The following is a 19,628-nucleotide window of genomic DNA, read 5'->3' as shown; positions in this document are numbered from 1 at the left end:
GACACTGTGGACTGATATGACCCACTTCTCCACAGTTGAAACAAGTCACAGTCTTCAACCGGCACTCTGCAGCCAAGTGACCACCTTTTCCACACTTGAAACACTTCTTCTCAGCACTGGTACACTCATGGAAACGATGTCCAGCCTGACCACATCTATAACACTTAGCAGGGGCACTGGAGTCTCCCCCACTAGGTCTCTTCATCCCACTTTGTCTCTGGAAACCTTTGCCAGCTGCATACGGTTTCCCACGATCATTCTGATTCTTGCCTTTCCTATCAACCCTCTGCTGATAGCTCTTCGCTCTGGCCTTGGTATCCTGTTCAAAAATCCTGCAACAGTCAACCAAGTCAGAAAACACTCTAATCCGCTGATACCCAATAGCCTGCTTGATCTCGGGACGTAACCCGTTCTCAAACTTCACACATTTTGAAAATTCTCCAGTAGCCTCATCATAGGGAGTGTAATACTTCGACAGCTCTGTGAACTTAGCAGCATACTCAGTAAAAGACCGGTTGCCCTGCTTCAATTCTAAGAACTCTATCTCTTTCTTTCCCCTGACATCCTCTGGAAAGTACTTCCTCAGGAATCTCTCTCTGAACACTGCCCAAGTGATCTCAGCATTCCCAGCAGCTTCCAACTCAGTGCGGGTAGCAACCCACCAATCATCTGCTTCCTCTGACAGCATATGCGTACCGAACCTGACCTTCTGGTTATCGGCACACTCAGTCACTCGGAAGATCCTCTCGATCTCCTTCAACCACTTCTGAGCACCATCTGGATCGTATGCTCCCTTGAACATTGGAGGATTGTTCTTCTGGAACTCACTCAGTTGACGAGCAGCTCCCAGTCCCACAACATTCGGATTTCCTCCAAGTACTCCAGCTAGCATACCCAGAGCCTCAGCAATCGCAGCATCATCTCTACCTCTTCCAGCCATCTCTATTCTGAAAACCCAACAAGCTAAAACAATAAGTACTGATAGGGTTACACAACACCTATCACGTACAGGGAAACAGAATAATTACGACTCGACTCGACCGACTATGCTCTGATACCACTAATGTAACACCCTTCTAAAATACCCCAATATTTAATTAAAACAACAAAACATAATTCAGAGTAAATATGTAATTAAGGGTGTCACACTTGACACTTCACACCATTTTCCAAATAACTGGTCATACTCATTTGTTTATCAAAATAAAACATTGCACAATACGCAGCGGAATAAAATCCAACAATGAACAAAACATGTAACACATCACATGTAAAACTTGTTCAACAACCACAATTGAAAACAAAGTAAACATCCCGTCCCGATGTTACATCTACCAGAGCATGACCCACTAAGGAACTACACTAGACTCCAAGCACTAGCTTCTACTCAATCATTGCTCGTTACCTGAAACATAGTTGTAAGGGTGAGTTCCTCAATCGATATAATAAGCATTATAAAATATCATGTAATGCTAAGTAAATGAACACATCTCATCACCCTAATCATATCACACATTCAGTAACGGCAACATCAACTCATACTCATAATCATGCTCAACATAAACATCAAAACACACGTATAATATTGGAACACATCCATTCATATTATACACAATACATACATTATGCAATGAGACTCCATGCATGCGGTACCGACTATTCGTGAACACATAGTTCAACCTCACCGATCAAATCCAGATACGGCTACCAAGCTCACTAGTCCCACTCATTTGAGACCTAGTGACTCACATCACTAATTCCTCACCATGGGAATTAGCTACCACCCCAAGGGCTATGCTATGCACGCTAAATCACCTAGCATGCAAACATCAACAACAATCCACAATAATTCATCACTAATTCCTCACCATGGGAATTAGCTACCACCATAAAGGCCACAATATGCAAGCTAAATCACTTAGTCATGCAAACACCAACAATCATCCACAATGGACATATGCTCACACTCTAAGCCATAAACAGTCCATTCATAATTGCATACATAATAGATACATCCACAGCATTATGCATACAATCATACATCATCCACATATTTATCACATAATCATATCATGCCACATAATCAATCACAGTATTAGCACGCTCTACTAATACCCCTACCGCTCAAAACAACGGGAAATGATCCCTATTATATCATACGCCAATATAGGCCAAACATTAAACATGCACACCACATTTAAATATAAATTTTTCACTTTTCACACAGTGTTAACCGGTTAACGCCCTGGGTTAACCGGTTAACGCAACACAGAACACGCTTCCTGGCAATTCACAACAGTGTTAACTGGTTAACACCCTGGGTTAACCAGTTAACGCAAGACAGACAACAATATTTCACAATTCATAACAGTGTTAACCAGTTAACACCCTGGGTTAACCGGTTAACGCAAGACAGAAAGCTGTTCCTGCGCTAACACGAAGCAGAATGCAGAATTCTCCGCATTTTCCGCCGTTGGAGGACTTCCGGACCTCCGATTCCAATTCCGTAAAAAGCTACACGTTCGGAAAATCAAGACTCATCCAATTACAGATTCAATTACAGCTTTAACATAACTTATTCATCTCAATTTTTCAGCATTCATCATCCCAATTAGGGTCAAATCAATGGCTTATCACTACCCATTACATGTTAACCCATAATACCCATTAAACGACGATAAACCCCCCTTACCTGAATTAATCCGGCAATCCTTTAGCTTCAAGCTCTTCCTTTTTGCCCTTTCTCCACTTTTCTGTCGCTTTTCCCTTTTCACGTGAAAAAACCTTTCTTTACCAAATGGAACTCTTATATATATTCCAACTTATTATTCCAATTTATATTATTCCAATAATAATAATTCCAAATAATATTCCAATTATTTAATTAAATTAATAAATATTCTATTAACTTAAATTAAATAATTATCATATTTTTATCGGGGTGTTACATTTCTTACTCGAGAGATGATGAAATATTATATTGCAAGCTATGGTTTATCACATTTATACTAAGCCTCTTAAGGATTATGTGATCCCTACCAAAGAGGAACCACATTATAGTATTGTGCATCCACCAATCACGGATTATAATTTTGAATTAAAACCTTCTTTGATTGGTATGGTGCAACAAAATCAATTTTTCGGTTTACCTTCTGAAAATCCGGATCTTCATCTTTCTATATTTGTTGATAATTATGGTACTGTTAAGGCTAATGGTGTTGAATGATAACACCAAATTACACTATTATTTTGACTCATTTTATACATGTTTTGCTATTGTTTTATCTCTATTTCCAGTGTTATATGGGTACTTTGCCTATATTTCAGGTATTTAACCATATTGGGACCATATGCGGAGAAAGGAAACAATTCGGATGCAAAATAATGAAAAAATGGAAATTTAGTTGAGCCTGTGAACAAGATCGAGCGTTTCTTACTCGAGAGATACTGAAATCTTATATTGAAGCTATGGTTGATCAGGTTTATACTAAACCTCTTAAGGATTATGTGATTCCTACCAAAGAGGAACCGTATTGTAGTATTATGCACCCGCCAATCGCAGATAATAATTTTGAATTAAAACCTTCTTTGATTGGTATGGTGCAACAAAATCAATTTTCCGGTTTACCTTCTAAAAATCTGAATCTTCATCTTTCTATATTTGTTGATAACTATGGTACTGTTAAGGCTAATGGTGTTAACCAAAGTGCTATCCGCCTCCGTTTGTTCCCTTTTTCTTTTAGAGACCATGTGTGGGCTTGGCTTCAATCCTTGCCCGCCGTTTTTATTACTTCCTGGACCCAACTGAAAGTGGCATTTCCTGCACGATACTTCTCGCCAAGTAAAAGGGCCCAAGTTAGGAATGAGATTAACAACTTTAGGTAAGAAGATGGGAAATCGTTGTTTGACGGGTGAGAGTTATAAACATTTGTGAAGACTATGTCATACTTTTTACAAGGAACTCCTTTACTCCACAAGGATGGCCTTAGATGCGGTTTATGGAGGAGCCCTAATGAATAATCCTCAAGATGTAGCCTATAACTTGATATAAGAGATGGGGAAAACAAACTATCACTCATGGGGAAACATGCAACAAGTTGCCTCTAAGTCTACCCCTAAGACCAATGGTCTTTATGAGGTTAATGTGTTTGACCATATAAATGCTAAGGTGGATTCCCTTTACCAAAAGATAGATATTTTAAGCATATCACCTTCCACACCCATTACTCCTTCCCATGTTTCCCCTACTACTCTCTAATGTGAGAAATGCAGAGTTAATGGGCACATTGATAGAGATTGCCAAATGATCCTAACAGGAGGATCCACCCAAGAAAATGCCAACTTTATAAACAATAACCAGTAGAACAATCCGTACTCTAACACATATAACCCGAGGTGGCATGATCACCCTAATTTCCCTTATAGGAACAACAACCCCCAACAAGCTATAGGACCGCCGAGTTTCAAAAAAGCTACACCAACCGAGCCTAAGAAATATAACCTAGAAATTTTGATGGAAGATTTTGTGTTGGCGCAAACCCGTCAAAATAATGAGTTTAGAAATCAAAACCTCATCACCAATGAGGCACTTAGGTAGTTGAACACTAAGGTTGACAATGTTATCACTCATACCAAAACGTTAGAGACTTAAATTCCCAAGTAGCTCAAAAAAAGTTGCTTCTTCTGTCCCTCCCAAATCATTTTCGGGGAAACCCAAACAAAATCCCAAGGGACATTTAAATATTGTGACAACCCTTAGTGGTAAACAAGTGGGTGGTTCTAGTGAAAGAGATAAAGATTGAAGAGAGTGTGCCAACATAACCCGAAAAGGAGGTCGTTAAAGAGGTTAAGAAGGAAGTTCCCTATGTTGCTCCTCCTCCCTACAAACCTATAATTTATTTCCCATAAAGGCTTGTGAAAGCCAAAGTGGAGGCCCATTTCAAAAAGTTCGTGGAACTTCTAAAAAAGATCCACCTTAATGTGCCTTTCACTGAGGCACTAACTCAAATGCCCTCATATGCTAAGTTCTTAACATAGATTCTTTCCAATAAAAGAAATCTATAGGACCATGAAATTGTGCCCATGACCCTTGATAGCAGTGTTGTGATTTAAAACATGGTAATCCTTAAGCTCAAAGATCCGAGAAATTTCTCTATCCCTTATCATATAGGTACCATGGACTTTGAGAGAGCACTTTGTTATCTAGGAGCTAGTGTTAGCTTAATGCATTTGTATATGCTCAAGAAGTTAGACATGGGAGAGATGAAACCTACTAATGTGTCTTTGCAACTTGCTGATAGATTGATTAAGTATCCTATAGGTGTGTTAGAGGATGCTCCGGGGAGAGTTGGAGAGTATTATGTGTCAGATGACTTTGTTATAATGGACATCAATGAAGATTGTCAAATCCCGATAGTTTTAGGTAGGCCTTTCTTAGCTATGGCGGGGGGCATCCTAGATGTCAAGAGAGGGAAGTTGACTTTTGAGGTGGGAGAAAAGATAATTAGATTCATTCTAGCAAAACTGTTGAAGAACCCTTCTTTAAGGGATTCTTTTTCTTTGATGGAATTGCTAATCAGTTGTGTTCAAGAGAGCACATCACGGTCTTATCCTACCAATGAGTTGGAAGAGGGATTTCTTGGTAGCACTAAGGTTGAGAAGGTAGATACTAAATCTAAGGGTTATGTAGAGGCCTTGAACGAAAATCCTATCCCCATTAACCAAGGCTTTGATGAAACTGTTATGAAGGATAATGAACCTAAAAACCATAGGATACGTCTAGGGTTAAAAAGAATAATCCTAAGGAGAAAAAATGGACCAAAAGTATGAGCCTCCGCATCGGAGGAAGAAAAAGCAAGAGGGATGCATGGAATGGATGGCTAGAGTTAGTTGGGTCCCAACAATGTTTAAGGTACATGCTAGGTATTCTAATTTGAATGAGCACCCTCCTGAGTTGAGGGTGTAGGTGGTCGAGCTAACTGACCTTAAACAAAGCGCTTTGTGGGAGGCAACTCACGCTTTTCACACTAATTTTTTTTCTTGTTATTTTAGTTATTTTTTCTAGTTAATAAAAAGCTTACAGGGACAAGCAAGAAAAGTGTGAATTGTTGGAAAAAGTTGAGAAAAATCATTCTAGGAACCGTGCCAAGAAGAAAACCATAAAAACCTAAGAGAAACATTCATCCCATATAAAAACCAGGGACTTGTTATGGGCACCTGTAGAAGCTGCCACGAGCCATAGAAACCCCCAACCAAAAACCCTAAAAACCAAACATTGGCATGTTGGAAGCAACACCCTTCTACGGCCGGTTGTAGTACGTACTACGGGCCATAGCAGGGCACACACAAGGGAAGTTAAAAAAAACTAAAATTTGAATCTTTCTTGGGACCCACACACCTCCTTTTACACCAATCATCATCCATAAACCCTTTTTTAAATACCTAAATCTGAATTTTAAACCTCATTACTACAATTTACTCTCTGTCTCTCTCCAAATCACTCATCTTCTCAAAACTCTCTCAACTTCTCCCATATATTCTCCAAAACTCCATTGTTTTCCAAACATAAAGCCTCCACCTTTAACCTCATATTAACCCTCGTCACTAAATCACCTTCACAAAAACTTCATTATCCATCATCCCGATCATACTTACGAGAATGAGATTCCCAAAACCTTCACTTTGAAATTTCTCAACTTCATCCATCAATGGCACCTAAGAGGAGCGACAAAGGGAAACAAGTAGCAGAATCATCAAGGCCCCAGAAGATAAGAAATACTCACTCAATCAACACTTATAACATTGTCTTCGAAAATGATTCACAAGCTAAGCAGTACTCCACACTCGTCAAGTGGAAAATCACTACGTCAAGGTACATGTGCAAAAGCACTCTTACTACTCTTAGCCTTATAGCCAAAATAGGTAGGATGTTCCACAGATTTTGTTTGCTTGATTTATGCAAAGGTAATCGCCAACCTTTGAGCTCATTACCCTTGAATTGTTGAGCACTTTAGACTTTAAGTTGCAAAAGAAGTGGATTGAAGGAACGAGATACTACTATGGTACTCTCAAGTTCCATCTCTTTAACCAAAACCAAGAATTGAGTGTAGAAGAGTTGGGGTATATCCTCCAATTACCCATCTATGGGTTGGGAGATGTCCTAGAGGACTTTGATGTTAAGAGCTTTCAATATTCTATTTCAGGCGACCGCTTTTATACCGCCACGGGGGAAAGATCATCCACTATCCAAACCCCATGCTTCTGGTACGCGCAAAAGGTGCTTGCCTTCACCTTGTTAGGACGAGGTGATAACATAGGTGTGGCCTCCCAAAGGGTTATTTTATTTTTATATTGCATTACCAACAATGGTATTATTAATGTTACCTCCTTTGTGAAAAATTATTTAGGTAAGGTTGCTTGTGCGACCATCAGAGGTTATGAGTGCAACTTTATATTTATATGTGTTTTGTATGATGTCAAAACTAGGAAACTTTAGTGTTTGTTTATATTGGACGGTATCATCTGATTATAGGTGTGTATTATGCATTTTAGTATTAGGAAGCATGTCAACATGTTTGGAAATAGTTAAAAAAGGATTCATGCATCAAGAAAAGATTTGTATGCATCAAAAAATCAGTTTTGTGTGGAAAAGAATCTATAGATCGACACATACGATTATAGGTCGACCTATAGAAGAATTTTTTCAACTACAGGTCGACACATATGATGCATAGGTCGGCACATGTGCTGCATTATTAAATCATATAGGTTATATCACATATAACGCCTATACAATTCGGCTCATAGCATGTATAGGTCAACTCATGACTTTTATAGGTCGACCTATAGATCAAGATTCTTGGAAAAAATGCATTTCTTTCTATTCCTTTTGCTTCTCAATTTTCTTACATATATACAATTGATACATGCATTATTGTCTATAAGATTTCTAGTGAGTAAAACCTATACGAAATTAGGATTTCAAAGCATTCTCATCATCTTCAACCCCTCTTCTATGCATACACACAATCAAACTATACATAATCATTTTTTGATTGGGTACCATCTATATTAGGGTTGATAACGTCCAATTAAGTTTGTTGTACCATATATTGGGTTGAGAATTTTGAGTATTTTAAATCAAAAAACCAAGGTGGGATTTCCTTCAAGATCTTTAGGGTTTGAAGGTTTTGGACAAGATTATGCCATCTAGATCCAACCGAGTGAAGTCTTTGAAGAATTGGAGGTTCTTGGAAAAGGAGTAGCGTTGGACGATGTATCGCATTGGTAAATCTTGGGTTTCAAAAAGTGTGTGTTTGGAATTAATTTGACTGAGTGATAATTTAACATAGTGAAAGCTTTGAAGAACAAGGGGTTTCGTATAAAGAAGTAACGTGGAACGGTGAATTGAAGAGGCATTGTTGGTTACTTGATCAAGCCTAGGGTTTGTAGGGTTAGATTTTTACATCTCTTGTATACACACATTTGCAAAGTAAGGTATAATATAATATCTCAATTCACATTCGAATTAAGGGCAGACATACCCATAGCGAGGTCGATTGGGGAACTGCCTAAACAAATCCTTGTGTACTTTCTATCTCTCTTTTGTTTTCAATTTGCAAATTATCGATTGCATTGATCGTTTGATCAATTTTGTTTGGATCATAATTTTGAACATATTTTGAAATTGGTGTTGTTGTGTAGATCACAGACCATTTGGTTGTGATTGGATTTCTAGTTCAACAATACCACACAGAATTCCAAACATTATTGATTGCACACTAAGTATTCGACTAATTTCTTCACTTGTATTTTTGTGTGAATTTTCATTAGAGATAGACTTTCCGTATTACTTTGCATTCAACTAGTTGTGATTAGTTATTGTTAATCAATTTGTGAATCATTATCAAACCCTTGTAGTTAATACACATATCCAAGCTTTTTGATAGCGAGTTCGGTTAAACGATTTTTGATTAGGGAAATTTGTAAACCTATTTTCTTGTAAAGTTTTTAACTAGGGATCTATTCACCCCCCCCCCCCCCCCCCCCAAATCTAGATCTAGGTCTATCGTCTAAAAAATGGTATCACGAGCTCCGATTAATTTCGTGTTTAAGATTTTCTTATTAGATAATGGCTGTCAAACTTAAAGGGGTGTACAATAGAGCACCAATTTTCACCGATGAAAATTATGGCTATTGGAAAGCTTGTATCTGTGTCCATATCAACTCAGTTGATAATGGTGTATGGGACGTCATAATCAATGGTCCTCCTGAAATTACTATGACCAATGGTGAATGTATCATCATACCAAAACCAGAAAATCAATGGAATGATAATGATAAGAAATCATGGTCTTACGATTGGAAAGCATCAAATATTCTCATATCCGCTCTCGGTGTTGATGAATTTTACTGTATTTCCCATTGTGAAACCGTCAAGGCTATATGAGACGCGTTATAAGTTACCCATGAGGGAACTAACAAGGTCAAACAAGCTAGGTTCAACATATTGAATCAAGAGTTTGAACTCTTTCATATGAAGCATGGTGAAACCATTGTCGAAATGCAAAAGAGGTTCACACATCTTATTAATCAATTGAATGCTCTAGGTAATCCTATTTCGAATGATATTTCTACTAATAAGGTTTTGAGATGTTTTAATAGGGAATGGAAACAGGTCACCGCTATCAAAGAGGCGAATGATCTTAAAGTACTTGATCTCACTACTTTGTTTGGAAAATTGGAAGAACATGAGCATAAACTCTCTTGCTTGGAAAAAGACGAAAAAGAGCACAAGATAAAGGTAAAGAAGGAGAAAGGTAAGGACTAGTTAGAAGAGAAGAAGTCTATTTCTCTAATGACTTAAAGCTCAACGTCCTCAAATAATGAGCAAGGTGATTATGAAACAAAAGATGACAAGTATTCCAATGAAGAATATATGAGTTTGTTCATCAAAGTTTTTAATAGATACATATGGAAGCATGAAGATAAGTACTATGAAAATAAAAAAAGTAAATTTAGAAGGCTATTTAACTCCTCAAAGGAAGGTGAGAATAAGAAGAGTAATCATATAAGTTCATGCTATAATTATGGTAAAGTGGGTCATTATAGGTCGGAGTGTCCTATGAAGAAGAAAGATAATGAGAAAGGCCATCACAAGAAATCTAGCAAGTCTAGAAGAGCGCATGTTGCTTGGAAGAGAGAGAGTGATTCCTCAATTGATGAAAGCTCAATTTCAAGTGTAGAATCGGCTCGGATTTGCCTCATGGCAAACAAAAAGAAGAAAAAGGTTGTAAGTCACTCTAAGCTTGAATCTACTCATGACTTATCTTATTCTCAATTATAAGAAATGTTTGAAAATCTACAAAGGCAAGCCATAAATGCTTTCAAAAGATTAGCTTCAAACAAAATAATCTTTTCCGACTTAGAAGCTAAAATTTTTGAAAATTAAAAGAACATGGAAGCTCTAAGGCAATCTATGCAAGATATTCTAAAAGATAAGAGTGGGGACGTCAAACCTTCATGGTTTGGTTATGAAACTTGTCACATTTGGCAAAAAGAGTCAAGAGCACTTAAAAGTTGGATAAGGCTTTTTAACTTAAGGTTACTTTTGCTATAGATACTTCTAAATATGATATTGTAGCGGTGTATTCGTCGCTATATGATCTATCGATTAAACCATAAGCAAGGTATACAATGAAATTTCGAGTCGCCACCGCACTTTTATTTATCCAAAGGACTGGCTAAAAAGCGAACAAAAGCCTAAGAAGTTTTACACGTAGAAAACTAATAAAAAGATCAGAGAGTCTGGGTAAGGGGTAAATTACGCAATGGGAAGGTGTTAGGCACCCACTACGTCCTAGGTACTCCTAGGGAGCCCTTTTCACACTTGTTGTAAAAGATTGTTATTTGTTATGACATAAGTATTGTGCAAACATGATTGGGATGATGAGAAAAGAATGTACAATTTTATTATTGGGTTTGAACGGATGAACCCGCTGCCTACGTACCTTCCATCAAAGGTAAGGATCAAAACGCCGTAGTTCGGCTAAAAGATTTCCAAAAGTTGGTGGATTCAGTTTTAAACACAAGCACTGAGTCTTACGTTATCCACGGGAGAAAACTCAACCTTATACAAACAACCACGTCCACCATGTGAGAACAACTTCAACTTGCCAGGGAGGGGTTAACCCTATAATAGGCAAGGAAGACTTACAATTCAATCACTAAAGACAGAAGGTGAGATTAACATCAACCACTAAGATAAATCAAACCTCTAGCTCATGTATGAAAAGATTAACAATGGACAAAGCCAAAACAATTGAGTGGGTGAAGTTAACTGATTATGATTATGAAAATGAAGTCAAAGTATGATTAAGATTAATTCAAGGAAGTATTATGAAATGGAGTTTGAAAAAAGTCAAGGACTTGAGTCCAGGTTTTTAGTTAGAAAAAACATGAAGATGTTTGCACAATATCTATGTCAAATTTGAAAGGTATTGTGTGAAAAGGTTTAAGACATAATGGGTAATGAATGGATGAAGATGGATTGTAAAACTTCTTAGAAGGTTCACTTCTTGAAATCATATAGGAGATGATTCAAGTGTGTCCTTTGGAATGAGCAATGAATAATAACAAACAAACAAGAAAGCAAAAGCGGATACCGGATGCCAATCACTGGTCTTATACCAATCTCCTAAAACAAAACTGGATATCAGATGCCACTCAATGGACTTACACTAATCTCCTCAAACAAAGAAGTAAAAGGTGGATACCGGATACCAATAGATGGATTTACACCAGTCTCCTAAAACAGAAATGGATATCAGATGCCACTCAATGGACTTACACTAATCTCCACAAAAGAAATCAAAGAATGAAAATATGGAAAGTCAACTGCCAATCTATCTGGACTTAGGTTAACCCCACAGTATGGTCCTAGAAAATCCAATGCCACATTACAGGGACTTACAATGGATCCTCACATACAAACAGATAAAACAAACTATGATCACAGGAAAGCAGATGCCAACTTACAGGGACTTATAACTGCAACCTCACATACAAATCAAACAGATCAAATTATGATCACAGGACAACTGATGCCAACTTACAGGGACTTTTAACTGTATCCTCACATACAAACAGATAAAACAGAAGATATGAGTGACCAATGAGGTCTTACACTCTATCCTTCCATATCATAGGAACAATGGCCAAAGAGATGGACTTACGATTGTCCTCAATGGGTAAGCAACAATGATAGCATCACAAAGACAAATGAGATGATCATGCATTAATGGCAATCGATGATGATAAATGCATAACATACAAGCAAACAAGTGCATATGTGTTAGATGCCCAAAAGTGCTTATTTAAGCTATCATATGTGGGCATCTTTCACTCTTTTGCCTTGCTAAAATTGTCAAAATCACATTTATTTTACATGGAATGCGTTACATTGATAAACAAGCTTGGTGCCTTTGATGTGTTTGTTATTGTGCAGGAAAGGCATGAATTAATTGATAATAAAGACACAAGAGAATTGGCAAAGGAACCAAAGCAAAGGAGCATTTCATCTGCCTGCTCGCTAGGCGAGGCTGTGGCGAAGAATGGGTTCGCTAGGCGAGCTCCTGGCGAACAGCTCCAGTAAATTAGCAAATTAATTCGCTAGGCGAGCTCATGGCGAAGTCTGCAGCGAATTCATTCTGTTTTGGTGAAAAAGTGCAGTCAGCACTCACTCGCTAGGCGAGGCTCTAGCGAGTCCCCAGCGAGCATTCCAGTAGCAAAACCTCTCAACCTCGCTGGGGGCGAGCTTGAAGCGTTTCCTTCGCTAGGCGAAGGTATGTTCGCTAGGCGAACATGACAGTTTAGCAGGCCCTGTTTGCTCTGGGCGCAGGGGCTTTTTGTGCCCATTTTAGGACCTCGCTAGGCGAGCTATTATGCTCGCCTAGCGAACATGACAGTTCTGCACTTGTCTATAAGTAGCAGGTGCCACTTTTGGGCACCATACCTCATTTTTACCAACTTTTCCATTTTTTGTACTTTCTCCTAGATATTTTACAGCATTGCTTTGTGGGAGATTTTATGCCCTAATTTCATTTCTCTTCATCTAGCAACCATCTTCCACAAAAAGAAGGTGGATTCCCATCCAACTTCGATTATTCGACTTGGATGTTGATCAACCCTCTTTCCTTACTTGCCGACCAAGCTACCATGAACATGAGTAGCTAAGTCTTCCATTTGTCAAGGTTAGATGTAGGTGATTTCCGAGCTTTGTGTGTAAATGTAAGGATCCTCATATGTAAACTCTTTAACGGTAAATATATGATGAAAACTTTGTTTCTATTTAAAACTCTTTGTGTTGGTATTTGATCGAGAGATGTTTACCGATTCTTGACCTAGGTTTTCATCCAAACTTGTTTGTTAGCTAGAGATAGTAACGAATGATTTTGTTCACCATAAGGTTGAACCAAAAAGTTGTCATTTTGATAGATTGTGTTCGAGAGAAACAATGGATCAAAATGGCAAAACTCACAATGGGTGTTCGAGAGAAACGCATTGAGAGGACCTTGTGAAATAATTTATCATCTAAAGGAGTTTATAAGATGATTGACCGAGCAAATACATGCAAAGCAAATGTAATCATTGAAACCTAACTTTGACAATATTTCTCATATTAATCAAAACATAACTTTTTCCGCAATTAATTACTTTGTATGCAAGATAACTTGATTAAAACCAAAACCCTATTGTTACATTAAGTTAAAATTAATTCAACCATTGAACGGCAGTGATATCTTACAATCTCTGTGGATACGATAACAAAAACCCGACACTTAAAAACTGTCTCAACAAAATGGCGCTGTTGCCGGGGATTGTAAATTGATATTGCGAGCATCGCATTGGTTGTTTAAGTTTTAGCTTGTGAATTTTTGACTTGTGCTTGTAATTTGTTTGGTTTAGTGTGCAGCTTACGTTTTATGCGAGGGAAAATCCCTGTGGACGAACTTCTTTTTGATCCTGAGATCGAGAGAACCGCAAGGAGGCTCAATAGCAAAACAAGACGTAGGAGGCAACAGGCTAGGCAACGCCAAGAGCAAGGAGAAAGTTCTTCAACCACAAATCCACACCCATTCATACCAAACATGGAGCCACAACCACCACCACCGATTTCTACTCCATGTATCAACAGTCCAAGGAACACCGCTCAGTTTGCCAACCAAACAGGAAGGCAAGCTGAGATGAAGACGGGAACTCTGAATTTATTGTATGGGAGTCCATTCACCGGAATGGACCATGAAGACCCATTTGCTTTTCTCACAAAATTCTATGAGATAGCATTGGCTGCCGGAGTGGATCAGGCTCAGGAGCTTCCGTTGTTCAGACGTTTATTTCCTCACGCTTTGCTCGGTAAAGCAAAGGATTGGTATCTCGATCAAACACCAGCCGTAATGACCGACTGGAACGTGTTAGAAGAGAAATTCATTGAAAGATTTTTCTCTCATAACCGATTCATGGAATCAAAGACGGCCATCTCGGTGTTTTCTCAAGGAACCAGTGAATCTTTGAATGAAGCGTGGGAGAGATTCAAGTCCATGCTTAGGAAATGCAAAGGGCATGGATTTGATGAATTAACTCAAATCCATATCTTCAGAAATGGACTTCAACCAAACTGTAAGACGTTGTTGGATGCCACCTCGGGTGGCTCGTTGATGTCAAAAAGTGCCGAAGAAGCCACAAACATTATCAATCGCATGGCTTTGAATGATCTTCAGAGTCAAAGTCGTGGAAATTCTTTGAAGAAGGCGGGAGTGCTTGAGTTAGGGACGAATGATGCCATACTTGCCCAAAACAAGCTCATCTCACAACAAGTGGAACTTTTAACGCAACAAATCAAAGAGTTAAGAGAACCGTCAAAAGCTAAACAAATAGCTTGTTGTGAACTTTGTAAAGGTGAACATGACACTGGATTTTGTCCACCTCCCGGTTTTGACGAAGTAAATTACATGGCCAATCAACGGGACTATCAACCAAGACAACAACAACCTTATCAACCGCACCCTCAACAACAACAACAACAACAACAATTCCAAGGGAACCAAGGGTTCCAACCTAGAAGCAACTATTATCATAACCAAGGCTATGGAGGTGGTTCTTCTAGCCGTCAAAATCCTCCCCAAAATCCGTATCAATCTCAACAACCGCCGGTAGTCAATTCTAAATTGGAAGAGACATTGACGCAATTCATGCAAATGTCAATGGCCAATCAAAAGAGTAATGACGCGGCCATAAAAAATCTTGAAACTCAAGTTGGGCAACTTGCCAAGCAACTCGCTGAACAACAAACCGGTCCTTCTTTTTCGGCCAATACGCAAACAAATCCTAAGGAGCATTGTAAGGCGATTATGACGAGAAGTGGAAGGGAGTTGGGTAGTGAAAATGAAAAAAGAGTGGAGAGTGAAAAAAGAGAGAAAGAGAAGGAGATTGAGGAGGAAATAGTGGATGAAAATGTTGACGGTGAAGTAGGAGTGTGGAGTGATGAGGAAGTAGTTGAAAATAATAAAAATAATGGTGAAGTTGAACAAGAAAAAGGTGTGGAGATTAAGGAAAATAAAAATGATGAGGTGATAAGGGAGGTAGTGAAGAAGCCTAGATGGAAAAGTGCTAGAATTGCAAAGGGAAAGGAGGTAGTGAGCGCTACTCCGGTCCAAAATCTTCCTTACCCTCATGCCCCTTCCAAAAGGGAAAATGAACGGCATTACGCCCGGTTCATGGATATTTTTAAGCAATTGCAAATAAACATTCCGTTTGCTGAAGCTTTGGAACAAATGCCAAAGTATGCCAAGTTCATGAAGGACATACTAACCAAAAAGCGGAGGTATACGGAACCGGAGACCATCGTCCTTGATACGAGCTGTAGTGCCATCATTCAAAGGACGCTTCCTAAGAAAGAGGTTGATCCGGGAAGAGTTACATTGCCGGTTAAGATTGGTGACGTTTATGTCGGGAAGGGACTTATTGACTTGGGGTCGAGCATAAATCTTATACCTTTGTCAATTATCAAGAGGCTTGGCAACATCGAGATTAAGTCCATCCGAATGACATTACAATTGGCGGATAAGTCGACGACCCATCCTCATGGCGTAGCCCAAGATGTGTTGGTGAAGGTCGACAAATTCTTTTTCCCGGTGGATTTTATTGTAATTGATATGGAGGAAGATGATGATGCTCCGCTCATATTGGGCCGACCATTCATGAAGACCGTAAGAATGATGATTGATGTTGATGACGGTTTAATGAAGGTGCGTGTTCAAAATGAGGAGGTCACCTTTGATCTATTCGAGGCGATGAAGCATTCCAAAGACAGAAATGATAGCTTTCGCATCGATGTGATCGAAGACGCTATTATGGAAGTTTCAAAGCATATTCACGAGATATCTCCTATGGAGTTAGCTCTCGACGACTCATTGGAGGTTTTCACTGTTGAAGAGGAGCTAGCTCTTGAGGAATGTTTGAAGGAACTTGATAGCTTGGAAGACCTACAACCGTGGGAAGTAGAGGAAGAAAATTTGAAGAAGGAGGTAATTGACGAGAAAGCGCCAATTGAATTAAAAGAGTTACCTTCGACTTTGAAATATGTGTTCCTAGATGAGACCGAGGCAAAGCCGGTCATCATAAGCAACCTTTTGACAAAAGAAGAAGAAGCCCGTCTAATCATTGTGCTAAAAACCAATCAAGAAGCTATGGGTTGGACTCTTTCCGATCTTAAAGGAATTAGTCCATCCTATTGTATGCACAAGATTTTGATGGAGGAGGATTTTAAGCCGGTGGCTCAACCACAACGCCGCTTAAATCCTACAATGAAAGAGGTTGTAAGAAAGGAAGTGGTGAAGCTTTTGGATGCGGGAATGATTTACCCGATCTCGGATAGTCCGTGGGTTAGTCCCGTGCACGTGGTTCCGAAGAAAGGTGGAATGACCGTAATCCGTAATGACAAAGACGAATTGATCCCGACTAAAGTTGCAACGGGGTGGAGAATGTGTATAGATTATAGACGGTTGAATACCGCGACTCGTAAGGACCATTTTCCACTCCCATTTATGGATCAAATGCTTGAAAGACTATCGGGCCAACAATACTACTGTTTTTTAGACGGCTACTCCGGGTACAACCAAATTGCGGTTGACCCGGTTGATCATGAGAAGACGGCTTTCACGTGTCCGTTTGGAGTGTTCGCATACAGAAAAATGCCTTTTGGGCTTTGCAATGCGCCGGCGACATTCCAACGATGTGTCCAAGCTATTTTTGCCGATCTAATAGAGAAAACAATGGAAGTCTTCATGGATGACTTCTCGGTGTTTGGTGGGACGTTTAGTCTATGCTTGGCAAATTTGAAGACGGTGTTGGAAAGGTGTGTGAAGACTAATTTGGTGCTAAATTGGGAAAAGTGTCACTTTATGGTGACCGAGGGGATTGTGCTAGGCCACAAAGTCTCTAAAAGGGGGCTTGAAGTGGATAGAGCTAAGGTTGATGTAATTGAAAAATTACCCCCTCCGGTCAATGTGAAGGGCATCCGTAGTTTTTTGGGGCACGCGGGGTTCTACCGGCGCTTCATCAAGGACTTCTCAAAGGTGGCTAAACCTTTGAGCAATTTACTCGCCAAAGATCAGGTATTTCTCTTCACCGACGATTGTTTGCAAGCTTTCGAGGTTTTAAAAGAAAAATTGGTTACCGCTCCAATAATAGTCGCTCCCGATTGGAATGAAAATTTTGAACTAATGTGTGACGCGAGTGACTATGCCGTTGGAGCGGTACTTGGCCAAAGAAAGGACAAAACTTTTCATGCTATACATTATGCGAGTAAGGTTCTTAACGAGGCTCAAATAAATTATGCCACAACGGAAAAAGAACTACTCGCAATAGTGTATGCGCTAGAAAAGTTTAGGTCCTATCTTATAGGGTCTAAAGTCGTGGTGTACACCGACCACGCGGCGATTAAATATCTGCTGACCAAGCCGGATTCGAAGCAAAGGCTCATCCGTTGGATCCTCTTGTTACAAGAATTCGATGTCGAAATTAAAGACAAGAAGGGGTCGGAAAACTTGGTAGCGGATCATTTATCCCGCTTGGTGAATGTCGAGGTTACCGCATCTGAAAAGGAAATCCGGGAAGAATTTCCTGATGAAAAATTGTTTAAGGTCCAAGTTAGGCCGTGGTTTGCAGACTTTGCAAACCACAAGGCTAGTGGTTGTGTGCCGGCCGACCTAACTTCGAACCAAAGGAGGAAGTTCCTTTCGGATGCGAAGTATTATGTTTGGGATGACCCATACTTGTTTAAGTTGGGTAGCGATAAACTGTTAAGGAGATGCGTAACTGGTGATGAAGCCCAGAGCATCCTTTGGCATTGTCACAACTCGCCTTATGGCGGACATTATAATGGGGTTAGAACGGCCACAAAAATTCTTCAATCGGGATTTTATTGGCCAAATATTTTCAAAGACGCACATACCCATGCGCAAAGTTGTGACAGTTGCCAAAGAAGTGGTGGGATAGGTAAGAGAGATGAGATGCCTCTCCAAAATATCCAAGAAGTGGAAGTGTTCGATTGTTGGGGCATAGATTTTGTTGGACCTTTCCCACCATCTTACGGGAATGAGTACATGCTTGTAGCTGTTGATTATGTCTCTAAGTGGGTTGAGGCGATTGCCTCACCTCGGGCGGATGCCAAAACGGTGATAAAATTTTTAAAGAAAAACATCTTTTCCCGTTTTGGAACCCCCCGAGTGTTGATAAGTGACGGAGGGTCACACTTTTGCAATGCACCTTTGGAAACAATTCTAAAACATTATGGTGTGTCGCATAGGGTGACAACTCCGTACCACCCTCAGGCTAACGGGCAAGCGGAGGTCTCTAATCGAGAGATTAAGAGAATCCTAGAAAAAACCGTGTCTAATTATAAAAAAGAGTGGTCCCAAAAATTGGACGAAGCATTATGGGCCTACCGTACGGCCTTTAAAGCTCCAATTGGCCTAACTCTGTTTCAATTGGTATTTGGTAAAACTTGCCATTTGCCGGTTGAATTGGAGCACAAGGCCTTGTGGGCCCTAAAATTTCTAAATTTTGAACATGAGTTGGCCGGTAACAAAAGGAAAGTACAACTACTTGAGTTGGAGGAGATGCGCAATGCCGCATACCACTCAAGTTGGTTGTACAAGGAAAAAGCAAAGAAGTATCATGACAAGAAGATCCGTACCAAAGAATTTGTGCCCGGACAATTGGTCATATTGTTCAACTCCCGGTTGAAGTTGTTTCCCGGGAAGTTGAAATCGAAATGGTCCGGGCCATTTCGGGTGAAAGAAGTAAAAGAGTACGGGGCCATTATCATTGAAGACATGGACGAGAAAGACAGTTGGACCGTGAACGGCCAACGATTGAAAGTGTATCTCGGCGGTCATGTGGATCGCGAGAGTTGTGCTCAGCCGCTCGATGCTCCCCTGTGAGCATCGCACCGTCGAGCTTAGCCGACGTTAAACAAGCGCTAGTTGGGAGGCACCCCAACATTGTAAGTATTTATTGTTTTATGTATCATGTTGAATTCTGTTACAGTGTGCGAAACAAGGCTGGAT

Source organism: Lathyrus oleraceus, chromosome 1 (assembly GCF_024323335.1).
Source record: "Lathyrus oleraceus cultivar Zhongwan6 chromosome 1, CAAS_Psat_ZW6_1.0, whole genome shotgun sequence".
Taxonomy (NCBI): domain Eukaryota; kingdom Viridiplantae; phylum Streptophyta; class Magnoliopsida; order Fabales; family Fabaceae; genus Lathyrus; species Lathyrus oleraceus.
The sequence above is the reverse complement of the archived record's forward strand: the minus strand, read 5'-3'. Positions refer to the sequence as shown.